Source organism: Protopterus annectens, chromosome 3.part0 (genome assembly GCF_019279795.1).
Source record: "Protopterus annectens isolate FY-2018-M chromosome 3.part0, PAN1.0, whole genome shotgun sequence".
NCBI classification, from domain to species: domain Eukaryota; kingdom Metazoa; phylum Chordata; order Ceratodontiformes; family Protopteridae; genus Protopterus; species Protopterus annectens.
The window spans coordinates 1,691,270,815-1,691,288,930 of NC_056731.1; the positions used below are offsets into that span (position 1 = coordinate 1,691,270,815).

Sequence of the window (18,116 nt, forward strand, 5' to 3'; positions counted from 1 at the left end):
CAAGATAAAAAATATATGTTTTTTTTTGTTGTTTGCCCGTAGTGGTCCTTTTAAGTAGGGCTTATACATGTCTATGCAGTTTAACATTTAATGCCATGATCAACATTGTCTTTTGTAATCTTCAGAGAGTATGTACTTTTATTAATAATCTTTATAATTTCTAAAGCAACAATTTGCTGTTTGGCAGCCTGTTTTCCACAGTGGTAGATGGCTGAAGCTGCTTCATGCCTTCAAAAGCAATTTGTATGCATAGTATACTTAACATTGTTATATAAGCATTGTTATACACGTAATATGCTTACAAATGCTTAGGTGAATGTTTGCTCTTCTGCTGTAAACAGATTTGTGCTTACTAAACTGTAGTAACTAGATGCCACTGTAGGATTATGTCACTATAATAATACCCTGGTCAGACTGTTAGTGCCCTTACCACTTTGAGTGTGTATGCTTGTAACTTAGCCCTGTCCATCCTACAGTGGCCTGGGGTACAGCTACTGGTATCATGTTATTTAACCAGATCTTTCTTAGAGGCTCTCTAGTAATGACTGGTGGCAAAATTATGTGAACTCTGTCCTAATGTACTTGCCAATATTTTAATTCTGTGCCCTCTCTGTTACCTGTTTTTTTTTTTCTCACGTCTGTTTCAACTCCCTTCTCAGTCAGTTGGACACAGTCCCTCACTCAGCCATGACTGGCACTTAGTTTTGCATGCTACAGGCAATGGAAAGCATTTGGACCTTGGGAATAGTCTTCTAAACACAAAATCAAGGGCAGCCTATCTGCTACCCTGCTGTGGATATACATCCTCCATAAATAGGTCTTTTGATAGGTACTTATTCACATTTATTCATTTCAAGGAATTGGACCTTTGGTGTAGCATTTATAAAGGCAAGCACACTACATCAAGATTGTAGTCAGTACCTTTGTATATTGGATATGATAGTGCAACTTGTCATATATTAAAAACTGCATAACTGCATTGCCTAAATTTTAATAGCCTAATGTATCTCCTTATAGGCAGATTTTAGTATACATCTGTTACACATTTGGATATTTTGTGCAGATTCCCATCTATCAGTACTTTTATTTACTTTGAATAACAGTTTTAGACCCACATTAGACAAACCTGTTGCACCCCCCCCTTTTCAACATCAGGTCATTAACTAGCATTTTTTATTAATTTAATTTCACTTTTTTTCTTTAACAGCTCCCAGATAAACAGTAGATTTTGTCAGACCACCCCAAATCTCTCACGTCTGTTACTTATTTTTCTGTTATGCACCAAGCTATTCTTATTACCAGTGGCCTGTATAGCAAGAGTGTAAACTTTATTAATTCTTGCTTTATATAATTTGCTTTATATAGTAAAGTGTAAACAGTAACAGTTACACATACTTACCTTGTTTTGTCTGAGTTTATTGATTTGTTTTTTTGTTTTTCTGTCCCACATTCTGAAAAAGTAAAATCCTCTCCGCTTTTCTACCCAACCGCCTATTCCCACCCAACCCCACTTATCTAAATTTAAACCCCACTATCTCCATCCACCTCGAAGCTCACATAGTCCCAGTCTATAATGACTACACACATAACTTTTTGCAGTCCCTCTCGTATTTCGTTCAATGCTCCCTCCAGTATCCAGCTTTCCCTTCTGTCCTGTATATCATAGCATACTTCCTGCTGTCTTACTGACCAACACTTCACCATATTGTTTCCCAGTACAACACTCCCCCATGTTCCACCTCCCTCCACTATCCCTAAACATGTCAAAATATCCTGCAACTAACCACCATGCTACCGATCTCCATGCCAACCCTCACTTCTCCTGCTACTCACCTACTTAACATCTTTACCGTCACACTTCCACACAACCCATCACCATCATCCTAGTTGTACTGTCCAACGTGGTACAACATATTCCACTCTTAATTTATCCAATATAATATCCACCTTATACTCTGCAACTGCCACAGACTTTTTCAAGTACAACTTACACTTGCACAACCCCATAATTTGTAAGCTAAAATTAAAATGAAATGGTTCTCCTACAACCAGCATATCTTCCCTAGACTAAAACTCAATGGCGACATCCATCCAAACACTGAACCAGCTACAGTGCTGCAAACGTTCAACTCTTTAACCCCTGTGAACCTCACCTCTCCAGTACAATTTAATACTTCTTGCTCTTCCCTTAACGTTACACATGCAAAACATTAGAGGCACCTACAATAAAATACCATAGTTCCATGCCTGGCTTAACATACGTGCTCCAGATGTAGTAGTACTAACTAAAACCTGGCTGGAAAAAGAAAATAAATATAATGAAATTGTGCCCTCAAACTATAATATACGAAGAGCAAACAGAGACAATAAAAGGGCTAGTGGAGTTGCAATACTAACAAAAAAATAATAATAATAATAATAATGGGGAAACGTCTCTGTGTGGAAGATCTACGATTCCCTGTAGTTCAGGCACCTAATAAAAACCATACCATGAATATCCAACCTAATAAAGGTGGTAGTAATACTTTCTTTAAAACTTTTGGAAGTATAAATCCACTAATGAAAGTAGGGAAGCACAACCTGGTTTGAGTCTAATCTTCTTTATTAAAAACCCACAAACGAGTGATCCTTGGAGTAGTTGAAAAACAGAATAAGGTGTAGAAATTTCCATTTCCATTTGTATATCTTTTTAAAAGCATGGGAGTAGTTTACTAGGGTAGCTGTGTTGTAAAAGACAGCATGTTGACTTGCTAATACCCCTTCCCCCATACACCAGTGTTATTAGAAAGCCTGGACTAAACAGTTATTGCTCACTGTAAAGTGTTCTACAGCTAAGAAAGTTGCCCCATTGTTTACAAGAATGAAAGTGTGAACTTTTATTTGCAATTAACAATTTTGTTAACTAACATTGTAAATGTAATTTTAAAATGTATTATGTACTGTCTTATTAATTTTGTTTTAGCAATACATTTGTATATAAATATTTATATTTTATAATAACCATTTTTTAAACATTTCAATGTTTGTTCTAATTATGCCTTCATTTGTTACTATTAAAATTGTGGCACAATAAGACACTTTCTCACATTTTTTATAACTAGGACTTTTGATTACCATAGATCCACATTTGAGCAGTATGTGCATATTCCACAGATGTCATAACATTTCATTAATTCTGGTTTATAACTTTTTAGTGCCAGCAGAAACAGATTTAATAGCTACATTCATATTAGCGCAGGGTTGAATGCTACTTATTTTAGCTGGTTCCGATAGAGTAACTTCTGAATATTTTAAATGGTAGACTAATTAAAAATTTTTTTTCTTTTAGATCTGAAGTAGTTAACTTCATTTTATCTGCAACCTGTGGGTATTCGGATCCATATCGGATCCAAGCAGGCAACTTTACAAACATCTGCTCCGAGCTCCAAGCTCCTCCCCCTTACCCATAACACACCATCTTCTGCCTTCTCTCAGATCTCGTTTGCCTCTTCGTGCATCAGCATCATCTCTGTAGCTCTGAGCCTTAGGGTTTATTGTTAAGTGCTTTTTGGGTTTTTTTGTGTAAGAGAAGTTTCTCAGTTAGTTCCCTTTTCCTCCCTCTAACGCTTGTTCGTCGGTTGTTGCAAAAAAAAAAAAGTTTATAGTTTTTGTGAGGTAGTTTTTGTGTCGGCCCTTCCCTTAGCATGTGCGTGGTCAGGTAGTGTGTTGGGGTCTTCTAGGTGTGGCTGCTTTGTTGGTAAAATGTCTGAACAGCCAAAACCTACCTTTGAAAAATGCACAGAGTGTGGCCATAAGCTGCCACCAGCGGATGGTCAGTCTGTGTCTCGTTTGCCTGGGTGTAGCGCATTTGTCCTCCCAATGTAGTGTTTGTGCAGGGTTTAACCCGAGGGCCCTGAAAGGCAGAAAAGCCAAACTGATAGCAAAAGACCTGCTTCCAGCTTCTACTTTGAATACTTCAGCCTCGGCCTCTTCAACTCCTGCCCAACCCCCCCCCCCCTCAGGCTGGTACTCACCCTCCCGCTAGACCTGCTGAAGGGGATGTGAAAGGGAGAGACAAAAAACATAAGGATGCAGAGAGAGGGAGAGACAGAGAGAAGACAGGGGATAGGCCCCGTAAACTGTCTCCAGATCGGGAGCCCTTCCCTAGCCCGCCTTCCAAGGTCTCGAGACCTGTATCTCCTCGGCTCCACTCCCCCAGCTTTCCTCCGGAGGCAACGGAGCCGAGGCCTTCCTCCAGAGCCTCTCAGCGACCAGCCAAATCAGAGTCTGTTCCTCCACGTGCTTGACTCGGAGTCTGTCTGAAATGGATATGGACAGGATGATGAGGAAATTCATTCGGACCCAAATCCAGATGGGAGTCTTATAGTTTCATAGTTTAGTACTAGGCTATCTGCCCTGGGGCATTTGTAAGCCTAGCCATAGTGATGTGGCTTTCGCCACCCCGTAAAATGGTACAAAATGCACAGAATAGATTTAGAATACTGTGCCCCTGTCTAGTAGTGACACAGATGTGACCCGATCTCCCATCCACTCATCAAGATTTCTCTTGAAGAGAGTCTGTGAGGGGCTCTGCCTAACATGAACTGGGATCTTGTTCCAGAGCATGGGAAGCCTCTGGGTTATGAATCTATCCCTCCAGCATGTCCTATTCATACTTGTGCCGAGGTTGAAGTCTTTAGCTCTCGTGGTTCTCATGGATTTGGATTTTTTGAGGTGGAGCATGTCCATCAGTTCCTGATTGGACATGGCCTTGTACGTCAGGCAGAGATCACCTCTGAGCAGGCGGTATGCTACTGAATAGAGCTGGAGTTTCTTTAGTCTGGCAGAATAAGACATATGTTGGAGACCCTTGATCCTCTTGGTGAGGTACCTTTGTGGTCTCTCCAGCTGTTGCAAATGCTGTGTGAGGTACATACCAAATGGGGCATTATACTCAATCATGGGTCTGATGAGGGAGGAGTATAGGGGTACAATGATATCCTTGGATCTGGATGTGAATCCCTTCATGATAAGGTGTGCAAGGTAGAATGTTTTTCTAACCACTTTGGCAACGTGGGTGTCAAATGAGAGGTCGCTGTCGACTTGGGTCCCTAGGTCTCTGATTACTTTTTCCGTACTCAGTGGGTTGCTGTCTATGTGATAATTTGTGGGTACTTTGTTTTCCCAAAGAGGATGACTATACATTTTTTGGCATTTAGTTTAAGGCCATGACTCCGGCACCAGTTGTCCGTTTCTGTGAGGCCTTTTTGTAGGATGTATGTGTCCGCTGGTGTATCGACTATGGCGCCTAGTTTACAGTCATCTGCGAACTTTGTCAGCCACAACCCTCCCATGTTTGCTTTAACATCTGAGAAATAAATGCCGAACAAGAGGGGTCCCAGGACAGATCCCTGTGGGACACCACTTGTGACTGGCTTTGAGTCTGACATTGCTCCAGCGATTTTAACATTATGGGTTCTGTCCTTTAGCCAGTTTGCAACCCATCTAGTGACATAAAGGTTTACATTCAAGCTGTTGAGCTTATCTATGATGCCTGAGTGGGGTATTGTGTCGAAGGCCTTAGCCAAGTCCAGGTAGGCTGTATGGACTGCTTTGCCCTCATCAATGGCTCTAGTGACTGTTTCGAAAAAGTCAACCAGGTTCAAAAGGCAGGATCTGCCCTTTACAAAGCTGAACTGGGTGGGGTCAAGTGTCTGTAGGTCCCCAATATCTCTGTTTATGAGTTCCATAATGATTCTTTACATAGCTTTGCAGACCAGGCTGGTTAAGCTTATGGGGCGGTAGTTCCCAGGGTCTGTAGAGGTACCCCTTTGTGGAGTGGGACCACTGTTGCTGCACGCCAGTGTTCAGGTACATATCCTGTAGTAAGGCTAAGGTTAAATAGCATTTTATGTGCGGGTTTAGCTCCTCTTGGAGTTCACGCAGCAACGGATACCGTCAGGACCCATTGATGCTGTGTTTTTAGCTTTGCTGAGGGCGGCTCTCACCTGGACATCTGAGATGACAGGGAGATTACATTCAGCTGGAATAAGTATTTCTTCTTTTGGGGGTGAGGGGGGGAGAAATTTGCACTGCACCTGTCAGCGAGAATGTAGGCAACATCTGTGCGTTCAGTGTATTTTGTTGTTGTGAACTAACTCTGAGCATATCTGAGGGTTTCCGCCCAGGTTTCTAACATAGCTGAAGAAGGCTTTGTGGTTATCTTTAGTGTCCTTAGCAATTTTTCTCTCAAAGTTGGCCTTGGATGTTTTTATGAGAGAACGTAGTTTTCTGCTAGTGTTGATCAGAGATGTCTTCCCTTTATGGGATTTTGCTCTGTCGTGCAGTAGCTTCCTTCTTTTGTTATACAATTTGTTAATGGCTGAGGTCCACCAGACAGTATGCTTGCCTTTGGTGGAGAGGGACTTGGATTTATTTGGGATTGCATGATCCATGCATTCTTGGAGATGTCCATAGAAAGCATTTGTGAAGGATTCAGCATTGTGGGATGTGGTATCCACTGGCCCAGTGGGCTTAAAGGATACCATCTCAGTCTTAAGAAGAGTGAAGTCTGCTTTTGAGAAGTTTTTCACTGTGGTCTTTTGTGCTGGGGGTGGAGGTGGGATATGTATATCCAGGGTGATTAGTTTGTGGTCAGATCTCACTAGTGAGGGGTATACCTCCGGTGTGGAGCATTTTGTCCCCATGTTTGTGATGATCAGGTCTAGTATATCATCTCCCCTAGTGGGAGAGGTGACTAGTTGTTCCAGTGCATTTGAATTTATGAATTCCAGGAACCTTTGGGCTAAGGTGTTAGGGTAGGTCTCCCAGTATGATGGTATTTTGTGATACATTCATATCCTCCAATGTCTTCAGGAAGGCTGAGTGGGGTTCCTGAGATTGGGAGGGTGGTCTGTAACATGCTACCAGTTGTATAGCAGTTTTGCCTATGGTTAGTTGCACCTGTATGGTCTCCGATGCTTCATGTGTTGCTACTAACCTGGAGGTGTGGGTGTCCTTGATGAATATGGACACTCCCTCCCTTTGTGGTTTCGGGTTTTGGGGCCAAAAAGCATGATACGAGGTATAGCCTGGTAGCGCTGGGGTGCTCTCAGGAGCCTTGAATCAGATTTCAGTTACTGCACAGACGTCAATGTTCTCCATACTGAGGAATGCATCGAGTGCCTGCATCTTGAGATTTAGACTTCTGGCGTTGAGCAGCATTACCCTTAGTTTTTTTCCATTTTTGTTTTCTAAGGAGGTGGGTTTGTCTTTTGAGCCTTGCCTGAAAAAGGCACTATAGGGGTGGCAAGAGCCTTAGCCAATATCCGGAAGCCCAGTGGTGACAGGTGCAAGCCGTCCCTTGCGAAGCAGCGTGGCTTGTCCAACATGTCATCCCAGGCAGACAGACATTGGATCCCCTTAGAATGACACCAGTACTTGAGCCAATTATTAAAGCTGATCATCTTGTCTTTGTATTGTGGCATCATTCTTGGTGAGGGCAAGATGCTGCTCAGGGTCAGGGTCATACCAGCCTGGGCTACATAATCGGAGAGCTCCTCTGTCTCTTTTCATGTAGTCCAGGGAGGTAGGTCTCAGGTCATTCACGCCAGCATGGACAATGACGGAGTCATATTTGTACTTGTTTTGGAGTGACTTGAGTGACCTGAGTGCGTGTGTTATGTGGCGGATCCTAGCTCCCGATAGGCAGCTCACAGTCACCCTGTCCTTGTTCAGTCTGGTAAGCGGGACATCAGTGTGTCTGACTATAGAGTCACCTATTACTAGTGTATCAGGCATGGTGTTTGGCCTTAAGGGCTGTGATTGATTGACACACTGATTTATTGAAGTATGTGTTTTGTTTTGAGGTGGTGGATTTTTGGATGTCTGCTTTGGGAGCCTCTGTTGTTTTGATAAGTTTTTTATTAGAGCCTCCGTGTATGTCTTTGTGTTTTTATGTGTTTGGTTTGCAGTTGTGGTAGGTCTATGCGGGACTGGGTTTGTTGTGTGTGTGGATGTCCTTCATGGATGCATCTGCAGTCATAACAAGTGGGTTGTCCTGTCGTCAGGCAGCCCTGCAGTCGGCCGGATTCCAAAGTCCGGGTCCGGCTTCGGCTGATGTCGCACTCCACCCGACGTCATCTCTGTTGGTCTTCGGGTATAAAAGCATCAGCCGACGCCATTTTCCTCAGTCTTTCTTGCCGCGTGGCGCCCGAAGCAGAAGCTGTTCGCAAGTGCCGGTCGGTCGGATCCAGAGATTACTTCTACCGAATACTACTCAAGACTTCTAAAGCGGTACCCGTTGGGGACTCTTTCTTGCCTCAGCCGATGTCAGAAAAAGTTAACAATTGTTTAACCTGTGGGAAACAAATACCTCATAAGATTTCCACTCTTACTGTCTGCCTTGTTTAGGCCCAGCCCACGACGTAGCAGCCTGTTCGGCCTGTGCTCTTTCAACCGGAACGCTTAGGCGTCGGTCGGAGTTTGCAGAACAGTTTTTCGGTTCTGTTTTTGCGTACATTATGCCGGCCGGATCCTCGACTACCCCCAAAAAACGCAAAGATAAAGACCGACATCGCGGTCCAGCGGTTTCGGCCGAAACCACGGTAAAGCAAACCGCGAGTGTCTCTGTTTCGGCTGAAACCGAGAAAACTGATCAAAGTACAGCTGAACCTATTCTTACAACTGAGGCCCCTGCTACAACTCTTGAATCGACCTCAGAAATTTTACCCACTACGGTGGTTGACTTATCAGACACCATTCCCTTGGATGTCTCTACCCCAGCACGTGGTGCTGCTAGGCCTCCAGCTGCCATGTCCATTAAGGCCTTCGCCAGGGCTAAAGCAGCCAAGACTTCTAAAACAGTGCCTGTTAAACCCCCCACATCCAGGCCCTCTTCTAGTTCTCAAATGCTTTCTTTGGCAGAAGATTTAATTTCTTTAATTAGAGGATCTCAATCTCACCCAGACAGGGCCTCTCAGCCCCAGAGAAGAGACCTAGGGCAGAGCCCCCTGAGCCAGTGTCTTCTGATGATTCTGCTGATGAATCAGACATAACTGACCTGCCTGAGGCTCCCTTCTCCAATTTTGAAGATTCTGATGCTGAAGAATCCATTCCAGCTGCTTCCCCACCAGAAGAATTCTCCTTTGGGGAAACCTTGCATGCCATGCGAGAACAGTTCCAATGGCAGCAACAGGATTTTTCAGACTCCAGAGAAAGACTTAGGACCTTTCTGCACCTCCCACAGCACAGGCCCTTAGCTATACCTCCTGTTCTCTCTGTGGTGGATGATGCTTTCAATGATGTTTGCTCCGCTCCAGATTCTTTACCCCCAGCTCCTGCCAAACCAGACAGATTTTACAGGGTGCCAGATACTCATCACCACCTTTACAAGGCCCCACTTGCAGACCCAGAAACTATATCCCAGGGCCCCAAGGCAGTAGCCGCGACCACAGCTAAAAACCCTATTCCTTCTGAAAGGGAAGCAAGGTCGTTAGACAGATGGGGTAAAAAGGTCTACACTTCAGCTACTCTCTCAGCTAGAGCTTTAAACTGTCAGTTTCACATGATACAATACCAAGAGTTTATGCTTGATCAGTTAACTATAAAACTAACCACTGATGAATCTCTTGATAAGAAATATGTATTAGAGATGGTAAATAACATACAACAGGTTAGCAACCATTCCTTAAAATGTGGCTATGATGCACTGGAGGCTTCATTTAGATCAGCCATGACAGGCACAGTGATAAGAAGGCATGCATGGCTAAAAGAACAAGCTTTACGGATCATGTTAAAGCTAAGTTGCTTGATGCTCCTATGGACAAGACAAGTTTGTTTGGTACACCTGCCCAGCAGGTTATGAAGAAAAATGGAAGAAAAGGCAAAATCTGTTCAAACTGTTAAAGATTTCTTGCAGGTTCAACCCCAAGGTTTAGCAGGAACTGACCTGCCAAAAATTGGTCCTTTCCTGACTCCACAAAATTTCAAAGGGGCAGGAATAGACGCTCCAGAGGCAGAAACCAATCCAGAGGAGGTGCCTACAGAGGACGACAGTGGCAAGGTAACAACAGAGGCACAGACACAGCCACTGCCACTACATCAGCACAACCACAGTGACTTAATCCTAAATCCGCCTACCAGGGAACAAATAGCAGCTCCTCTAGGCGGAAAGTTAACCTTATTTTCAAAGAACTGGCACTACATAACAAAAGACAAGTGGATTTTACAAACCATAGATCAAGGTTACCGGTTTCCCAAAAACCTTTCCAAAACCCTTTTCCCTCCCTCTAACGCTTGTTCGTCGGTTGTTGCAAAAAAAAAAAGTTTATAGTTTTTGTGAGGTAGTTTTTGTGTAGGCCCTTCCCTTAGCATGTGCGTGGTCAGGTAGTGTGCTGGGGTCTTCTAGGTGTGGCTGCTTTGTTGGTAAAATGTCTGAACAGCCAAAACCTACCTTTGAAAAATGCACAGAGTGTGGCCATAAGCTGTCACCAGCGGATGGTCAGTCTGTGTCTCGTTTGCCTGGGTGTAGCGTATTTGTCCGCCCAATGTAGTGTTTGTGCAGGGTTTAACCCGAGGGCCCTGAAAGGCAGAAAAGCCAAACTGATAGCAAAAGACCTGCTTCCAGCTTCTACTTTGAATACTTCAGCCTCGGCTTCTTCAACTCCTGCCCAACCCCCCCCCCCTCTCAGGCTGGTACTCACCCTCCCGCTAGACCTGCTGAAGGGGATGTGAAAGGGAGAGACAAAAAACATAAGGATGCAGAGAGAGGGAGAGACAGAGAGAAGACAGGGGATAGGCCCCGTAAACTGTTTCCAGATCGGGAGCCCTTCCCTAGCCCGCCTTCCAAGGTCTCGAGACCCGTATCTCCTCGGCTCCACTCCCCCAGCTTTCCTCTGGAGGCAACGGAGCCGAGGCCTTCCTCCAGAGCCGCTCAGCGACCAGCCAAATCAGAGTCTGTTCCTCCTCGTGCTCGACTCGGAGTCTGTCTGAAATGGATATGGACAGGATGATGAGGAAATTCATTCGGACCCAAATCCAGATGGGAGTCTTATAGTTTCATAGTTTAGTACTAGGCTATCTGCCCTTGGGGCATTTGTAAGCCTAGCCATAGTGATGTGGCTTTCGCCACCCCCGTAAAATGGTACAAAATGCACAGAATAGATTTAGAATACTGTGCCCCTGTCTAGTAGTGACACAGATGTGACCCCTGGGGTAAACTTACGATCTCCAATCCACTCATCAAGATTTCTCTTGAAGAGAGTCTGTGAGCGGCTCTGCCTAACATGAACTGGGATCTTGTTCCAGAGCATGGGAAGCCTCTGGGTTTGCCGAGGTTTAAGTCTTTAGCTCTCGTGGTTCTCATGGATTTGGATTTTTTGAGGTGGAGCATGTCCATCAGTTCCTGATTGGACATGGCCTTGTACGTCAGGCAGAGATCACCTCTGAGCAGGTGGTATGCTACTGAATAGAGCTGGAGTTTCTTTAGTCTGGCAGAATAAGACATATGTTGGAGACCCTTGATCCTCTTGGTGAGGTACTTTTGTGGTCTCTCCAGCGGTTGCAAATGCTGTGTGAGGTACATACCAAATGGGGCATTATACTCAATCATGGGTCTGATGAGGGAGGAGTATAGGGGTACAATGACATCCTTGGATCTGGATGTGAATCCCTTCATGATAAGGTGTGCAAGGTAGAATGTTTTTCTAACCACTTTGGCAACGTGGGTGTCAAATGAGAGGTCGCTGTCGACTTGGGTCCCTAGGTCTCTGATTACTTTTTCCGTACTCAGTGGGTTGCTGTCTATGTGATAATTTGTGGGTACTTTGTTTTTCCCAAAGGGGATGACTATACATTTTTTGGTATTTAGTTTAAGGCCATGACTCGCACCAGTTGTCCGCTTCTGTGAGTCCTTTTGTAGGATGTATGTGTCCGCTGGTGTATCGACTATGGCTTCTAGTTTACAGTCATCTGCGAACTTTGTCAGCCACAACCCTCCCATGTTTGCTTTAACATCTGAGAAATAAATGCCGAACAAGAGGGGTCCCAGGACAGATCCTGTGGGACACCACTTGTGACTGGCTTTGAGTCTGACATTGCTCCAGCGATTTTAACATTATGGGTTCTGTCCTTTAGCCAGTTTGCAACCCATCTAGTGACATAAAGGTTTACATTTAAGCTGTTGAGCTTATCTATGATGCCTGAGTGGGTATTGTGTCGAAGGCCTCAGCCAAGTCCAGGTAGGCTGTATGGACTGCTTTGCCCTCATCAATGGCTCTAGTGACTGTTTCAAAAGTCAACCAGGTTCAAAAGGCAGGATCTGCCCTTTACAAAGCCGAACTGGGTGGGGTCAAGTGTCTGTAGGTCCCCAATATCTCTGTTTATGAGTTCCATAATGATTCTTTCCATAGCTTTGCAGACCAGGCTGGTTAAGCTTATGGGGCGGTAGTTCCCAGGGTCTGTAGAGGTACCCCCTTTGTGGAGTGGGACCACTGTTGCTGTACGCCAGTGTTCAGGTACATATCCTGTAGTAAGGCTAAGGTTAAATAGCATTTTTATGTGCGGGTTTAGCTCCTCTTGGAGTTCACGCAGCACGCAACCCGGGATACCGTCAGGACCCATTGATGCTGTGTTTTTAGCTTTGCTGAGGGCGGCTCTCACCTGGACATCTGAGATGACAGGGAGATTACATTCAGCTGGGATAAGTATTTCTTCTTTTGGGGGTGAGGGAGGGGAGAAATTTGCACTGAACCTGTCAGCCAGAATGTTGGCAATATCTGTGGGTTCAGTGTATTTTTTGTTGTTGTGAACTAACTCTGAGCATATCTGAGGGTTTCCACCCAGGTTTCTAACATAGCTGAAGAAGGCTTTGTGGTTATCTTTAGTGTCCTTAGCAATTTTTCTCTCAAAGTTTGCCTTGGATGTTTTTATGAGAGAACGTAGTTTTCTGCTAGTGTTGATCAGAGATGTCTTCCCTTTATGGGATTTTGCTCTGTCGTGCAGTAGCTTCCTTCTTTTGTTATACAATTTGTTAATGGCTGAGGTCCACCAGACAGCACGCTTGCCTTTGGTGGAGAGGGACTTGGATTTATTTGGGATTGCATGATCCATGCATTCTTGGAGATGTCCATAGAAAGCATTTGTGAAGGATTCAGCATTGTGGGATGTGGTATCCACTGGCCCAGTGGGCTTAAAGGATACCATCTCAGTCTTAAGAAGAGTGAAGTCTGCTTTTGAGAAGTTTTTCACTGTGGTCTTTTGTGCTGGGGGTGGAGGTGGGATATGTATATCCAGGGTGATTAGTTTGTGGTCAGATCTCACTAGTGAGGGTATACCGTGTGGAGCATTTTGTCCCCATGTTTGTGATGATCAGGTCTAGTATATGATCTCCCCTAGTGGGAGAGGTGACTAAGTTGTTCCAGTGCATTTGAATTTATGAATTCCAGGAACCTTTGGGCTAAGGTGTTAGGGCTAGAATAATATACCCAATCTATGTTAGGGTAGGTCTCCCAGTATGATGGTATTTTGTGATACATTCATATCCTCCAATGTCTTCAGGAAGACTGAGTGGGGTTCCTGAGATTGGGAGGGTGGTCTGTAACATGCTACCAGTTGTATAGCAGTTTTGCCTATGGTTAGTTGCACCTGTATGGTCTCCGATGCTTCATGTGTTGCTACTAACCTGGAGGTGTGGGTGTCCTTGATGAATATGGACACTCCCCCTCCCTTTGTGGCTTGGCCCGGGTTTTGGGGCCGAAAAGCATGATACGAGGTATAGCCTGGTAGCGCTGGGGTGCTCTCAGTAGCCTTGAATCAGATTTCAGTTACTGCACAGACGTCAATGTTCTCCATACTGAGGAATGCATCGAGTGCCTGCATCTTGAGATTTAGACTTCTGGCGTTGAGCAGCATTACCCTTAGTTTTTTTCCATTTTTGTTTTCTAAGGAGGTGGGTTTGTCTTTTGAGCCTTGCCTGAAAAAGGCCCTATGGGGGTGGCAAGAGCCTTAGCCAGTATCCGGAAGTCCAGTGGTGACAGGTGCAAGCCGTCCCTTGCGAAGCAGCGTGGCTTGTCCAACATGTCATCCCAGGCAGACAGACATTGGATCCCCTTAGAATGACACCAGTACTTGAGCCAATTATTAAAGCTGATCATCTTGTCTTTGTATTGTGGCATCATTCTTGGTGAGGGCAAGATGCTGCTCAGGGTCAGGGTCATACCAGCCTGGGCTACATAATCGGAGAGCTCCTCTGTCTCTTTTCATGTAGTCCAGGGAGGTATGTCTCAGGTCATTCACGCCAGCATGGACAATGACGGAGTCATATTTGTACTTGCTTTGGAGTGACTTGAGTGACCTGAGTGCGTGTGTTATGTGGCGGATCCTAGCTCCCGATAGGCAGCTCACAGTCACCCTGTCCTTGTTTAGTCTGGTAAGCGGGACATCAGTGTGTCTGACTATAGAGTCACCTATTACTAGTGTATCAGGCATGGTGTTTGGCCTTAAGGGCTGTGATTGATTGACACACTGATTTATTGAAGTATGTGTTTTGTTTTGAGGTGGTGGATTTTTGGATGTCTGCTTTGGGAGCCTCTGTTGTTTTGATAAGTTTTTTATTAGAGCCTCCGTGTATGTCTTTGTGTTTTTATGTGTTTGGTTTGCAGTTGTGGTAGGTCTATGCGGGACTGGGTTTGTTGTGTGTGTGTGGTTACCATCTCCTCATGTCTGGTCATGCCAGCCCTGAGTTGAGAGAGTTCAGCCTCCAGTTTGGCTATATAGTTACATCTCTCACATGTATTTGTGTTTGTTGGGAGGAGGAGAGGGTTGTCTGTGTACATGAGACAATTGTAGCATTGTCTCAAGATACCCAGATTAACCAGCTGAACTGGAGAGGACGCCAGTAATCTACCACTCGACATGCTAGAACAGTATAAGGGAGTGTTGTGCGTTTAAGGGAAGTGGATATTCACAGGGGTGGTAGGTGGATGGTAGTGCTTACTTAGTATGAGAATGCTTACTTACTAGAGAAGTTTTGAGAACAAGTGCTAGGCTTATAATATAGCGAGTAGCCTGATTATACTAAGAGTAGAGCTTCCTTAAGGGAAAATTTGAAGAGCAGACTTGGCGGAGCCAGAAGAAGTTTAACCGGCGCTGCGCAAAGCCGTGCAAACGCGGATTTTAAACAGGGAACTTCAAAAGAGCTAGAAATGGTCCAAAACAACCAATTACTACAGCTCTTGTGCTGAGGTCACTTCCTACAGGGACAGGTAGGCTGCTCAAGGCCCCTCCCCCGATCAGTCCAGGTCAGGCGTTTACTCCAGGTTCTTTTTAGTGCCAGAAAAGACGGGGGACCTCATACCCATTTTAGGCCTGTCAACCTTAAACCTGGCTGTCGCCAAACAGAAATTCCGGATGGTCACTCTACAGTCTATTTTACCTTATCTTCGAGAATGCGACTGGATGTACTCGGTAGACCTCCAGGACGCTTACTACCATATCGGGATTCACAGAAGCTCCAGGAGATTCCTTTGCTTTTGGCTGGGAGCCAGTCATTCCCGTTCCGAGCCCTACCCTTCGGTCTCACCATAGTCCCCAGGGTGTTTACCAAGGTAATAGCAGTCGTAGCAGCTCACCTGAGGCTTCAGGGGATTCAGGTATTCCCTTACCTAGACGATTGGCTCCTCACTGCTTCCACCAAGCATCTTCTTTGCCACGCCAGAGATTTCTTCCTCCATCTTTCAGACCTGGAAGGGATTACGGTCAATGTTTCCAAGTCCCTCTTGAATCCAGTACAGATCTTGGACTTTATCGGGGCATGGCTGGACACCCTTCAACTGAAAGTCTTCCTAACTCCAGACAGGATCTAGAGTCTTACGGGCTCATGTATCAGTAATTGTCCCAAGGTTACTGAAGGCTACGGACATTCTCAGAGGCCTGGGCTCTATGGCTGCAGCAGTTTCTATCCTCCCCTGTGCGCGTCTTCACATGCATGTTCTACAATGGACTCTAGCCGTACAGTGGTCTTGGCTGGATCTCCCCATGGAATACCCAATTCACATCAGCAAAGCCTGCAGGGCGTCACTTCTCTGGTGGGTCCAGTCTCTGAAAATTGTAGCGGGACGCCCATTTGTTCCACCCACAGTCCAAGCCACAGATGACTCCCAGCTCGGGTGGGGGGGGCGTTATCTGGGGAGGATGGTCCAAGGCACATGGTCCCAGATTGCACATCAATGTTCTGGAGATGAGAGCAGTGCTTTTAGCGTTGCAGGCCTTCCACACAGTTTTTCCTCCAGGGACTATTGCAATTCAGTCAGACAACATGTCTGTTGTCTGTACATCAACAAACAAGGAGGGGACTAGATCTTACCCTCTGTGTCGTGAGGCCATGAGAGGTTGGGAGTGGACTATCTCCACCAGTCAGTTTCTGTTTGCAACGCACATCCCGGGATGCTCCAACATTTTAGTGGACAGATTGAGTCGGGTTATTCTAATGCCACACAAGTGGTCTCTGAAACAGTCGATAGCGGAGGAGATCTTCCTTACGTGGGGACAGCCTTGCTGCGATCTCTTCGCATCTTCTTCAACGCGAAGTGCAACGAGTTCTTCGCTCTGCTTCCCTCACCAGGGGGAGCCCCCAGAGACACTCTAGTCCATGCTTGGCCTCCCGGGCTACTGTACGCTTATCCCCTGTTACCACTCATTTCGAAATCTTTTCAGAAGGCTTGCTGACTGCGGTGCAAGGTGATCCTCATTGCCCCGTTCCGGCCTTATCAGGTTTGCTTCCCCTTCCTCTGGTCTCATGTTCTAGCTTCTCCTTAGATTCTAGATCCCCACCCGGATCTCATTTCTCATCTTTCAGGCACCTGTCCGCCCAACCTAGACAGCCTCAAGCTGACAGCTTGGTTGCTCCAGTTCCCTTGATTGCTAGGACTCCTGGTCTTTCGTTTTCAGTGAAAACTATTCTAGTGGCAGCTCATAAGTGTTTCACTAGGAAGATTTACCACAGCAAATGGAAACAATTTTCTATTTGAGCTTCTCAGAGAAAGCTGGATCCTTTTACTGCCCTTGTCTCTGTGGTACTGGATTTCTTAGTCAGCATTTTTCAGCAAGGGGCCAATTCTTCCACTGTGAAGGTGCAACTGTCAGCTATTTCAAATTTCCATGTCGGCAGGAGTAGGAATACCCTGGCCACCTCTTCTAGATTGCGTAAGGCTTTTCTTAAAGGCACTTTTCTTTTCCGTCCTCCAGTTAAGAACCCTGTTCCTCCTTGGGACTTTAACTTGGTTCTCCAGGCCTTAGTTGTTCCCCCCCTTTAAACCTGCAGCATCAGTACATTTGAAGTTCTTATCCTGGAAAACAGCCTTCCTAGTGGCCATTATGTCGGCTAGGAGGGTTTCTGAGCTTCAGGCCTCGTCTGCCATGCCCCCTTATTTGATCTTCCACAAGGACAGGGTTTCTCTCCGTACAAACCCTTCTTTCCTTACCAAAAGTGGCTTCTGAATTGAGCATTAATCAAACAATTAATCTGCCTGTTTTCTTCCCAAATTTTCAGAACAAGGGTGAATATAAACTGCATTTGCTAGATGTTCATAGACTTCGTTTTTATCTACACAGAACAGTTCCCTTCCGTATGTCTGACCAGTTATGTGTGTTCTTTTTTAAGCCCTTTTTGGGTAAGGCCATCTCCAGAGTTTCCTTAGCTAGATGGATTACACTATGTATTTTTCAAATTTACAAAGACAAAGGCTCGTCTCCACCTGGTCCTGTTAAAGCTCATTCTACCAGATCTATGGCAACGTCTGCTGCTTTCTGGTCTAGGGTATCATTGGATGACATTTGTGCGGCAGCAACTTGGGCTAAGTCACATGCCTTCATTTCTCATTATAAGTTGGATTTAATCTCCAGAGGGAGAGCATCCTTCGGCTGTGCGGTGCTCAGGAATATCCTTCCATGAGGGCCTCCCAGGAGTTTGAGTAGCTGGGGACTGTCCCACAGGTTGCAGACAAAATGAAGTTAACTACTTCAAATAAAGAAGTTATGTACTCACCATAACTTTCCATCTGAGTAGTTGTACTTCATTTTTCTGCAACCTTCCCACCCTCCTTCCCCCAAACCTTCTCATGTGATTAGCATGTATGGTT

At 45.2% G+C, this 18,116-nt stretch overlaps 1 protein-coding gene across 1 annotated transcript in view; it reads left to right on the forward strand.

Annotated features, from left to right (window-relative positions):
- The window catches only part of EIF3E (eukaryotic translation initiation factor 3 subunit E), a gene marked incomplete in the record, with an annotated part of 1,040,336 nt that overhangs the window by 182,578 nt on the left and 839,642 nt on the right, over positions 1-18,116 (forward strand).